Consider the following 2,488-nt stretch of genomic DNA (forward strand, 5'->3'; position numbering starts at 1 on the left):
TGAATTGATACTACTACTAGCTCCACTTGGAAAAACATCTTGAGGGGGCTAGGGAGACAGCTCAGTGGCATAAGTGCCTGCCTGACAAGGGCATGGTCCTGAGTTCGGTTCACAGTACTGCAAAAAAGAAAAAAAAAATCTTGAGGTACCTTTAGTGAGCATGTAGCTATATGCTCATTATTATACTAAATGCTTTTCATGTACTCTTCCATTTAATTCTGAAGAACTAAAGACATGGATGTTGTTTTTCAGTACTTTTTTTTTTTTGCAGAACTGGGAATTGAACTCAGGCCCTTGCGCTTGCCAGGGAAGCGCTTATTCCACTGAGCCATCTCCCCGGCCCCAGTACTTTTTAATTAATGATGAAACTATATCAGTCCAGAGCTCTATAGGAAACAGGTGACAAACTCAAGTTAGGATGATTTCAGAATCACACAAAAGAATCCTTGACAAAGCTGTGGGCAGGGGAGAAGTTATAAGGGGGGAACGGGGATATTGTCAAAAGATAAAAGTAAGTTGAGAGATTTGGCCAGCCTCTGTAACCCTGAAGGAACCAGAAGAAAATGCTCAGCTCTGATCACATTCCTCCACCTCTCTGAGGCTTTGCATTGGTCAAGTCAACTGGCACTTTGGGAGCAGAGGACGCTTGATGCCCTCCTCAGGTTAGCCTCCCAGGGCCTAGAGGAGAAGTGGGGGGCAGATTAGAGACACACAGCATGAATCCCAGTGGCATGACTCTGGGAGGCAGAGCTCTTCCTTGCAAGGTCCACAGCCTTCCCTCCATACCTCTCCAAAACTTTAGGCTGGCTGTCCACACACCACCATCAATGAACACACACTAGAGAAGTTAGGGCATTGTTTTCTCACTGTCTTTTGGGCTAGTCCAATTCTTTCCATCTTCCACCTCCTCTGGCACCATTTCAGTCCAGAATACTTTTTTTTCAGTACTAGAGATTGAACCCGAGGCCTTCATGTTGAGCTACATTCCCATTCCTAGCCCTTTTTGACTTTTTTTTTTTTTTTTAATGTAGGTGTAGTACAACTGGTTATATAGATTAATGAGTTTCATTCTGGAAGATTTACATGGACATGATATACTTTAACCATTTAACTCCCTACTAATTCTCCTTGCCCTCCTCTCCTCAGTATCACACAGGTGTCCATGAATTGATATTACTGTGATTGCCTCGTTAGGACTAAGAATAGCAGATCTTCAGTTCCTGAAGATGTAGGAAGTACAGAGAGGTCACTAACCCAGCAATTCCTCATTATCTGTGCCTTGAAAGATCTAGCATAAGGGAGAGTCTGCCATGATCTTATTAGACCACAGGCTGCATCAAGTATTATGAAATCCATCCATTTTAATGACTCATGCCATCACTGGGCTGGGTCCCCAAGGCTGAAATAAGAAATCTGTCCCACCCTTCTGTAGAATAAATTTGCAGTTTTGCTGACTCCCATCACTGAAAAGGAATTCTCAGGACATGTCAGAAAGATGCTTGAGAAGGATTTATTAGGCAGAGATTTTTGGACACATTGGACAGTGAAGTGTGGATGCTTAGAGAAGTGAAACACATGACAGTTGGGAGCTGGCTATCTTTATGTGTTTTGTGTAGTAGAAATCTGTGAAATTTGAAAACCTATGATTCTAGTCTTTCCTAGTTTGTGGAAGAGGATGGCCCACCCCTAGCAACATAATTTTCCATTCATATGGGAAATCCTAATTCCCAGGTGCAAGAAGAGGCCTAGTCACAGCTGAAAGAGGACCGTTTCCAAGTAAAAAGGAATGGCTGAGCCTATCTGTACGTGCAAGGGAATTGCCCAGGTTTATTATGCTCTGAGAAAAGAAAAAGAAAGAAAGAAAGAAAGAAAGAAAGAAAGAAAGACAGACAGACAGACAGACAGACAGACAGAAAGAAAGAAAGACTAGCCACAGTTTTTTTCTTTTAATATAGTTTTTCTTGTATCCTTTCTGCCTAGTTTTTATTTCTTCTATCCTACTTCATTCTCCACCCCAAGACTTTGATCTCTTTTGCTTAAGCATCCAATAGTCCATCTTTGCAAACCTACTTCAGGCTGAGGAGGGGCATCCATCCTGTCTAGCCAGGGACCTACTGGCTGATCTGTCTCATTCTGACCAATCTAAAGAAGGGGCAAAAATATTGGGTTCTGTCTTTTGAAGAACCTCACCCTCTGATCGTTTGAAAAAAAGGACAAGATATAAAAGACATTATTCCACAACCACAGTGGATCATGTAATATGAAATAATTTTAATGGCTATAACATAGCCTGAGGAATAAGAACTGTTTTTAGACTGTAGTTTTAGAAAAACAGGATGCCAGCCCATCACTGATGTTATAGCTTTTTTTCTTTTCTTTTTTTGTATTTTAGGGAAGGGTTTACAGGGTGTTGAAGGTCTCACTACTAGATTGGACTCATAGTGATCCACCTGTTTACAGCCTCTCAAGAGGCGAGATTACAGGTGTG

Source organism: Octodon degus, unplaced genomic scaffold (genome assembly GCF_000260255.1).
Source record: "Octodon degus isolate 3935 unplaced genomic scaffold, OctDeg1.0 scaffold00184, whole genome shotgun sequence".
Classification (NCBI taxonomy): Eukaryota; Metazoa; Chordata; class Mammalia; order Rodentia; family Octodontidae; genus Octodon; species Octodon degus.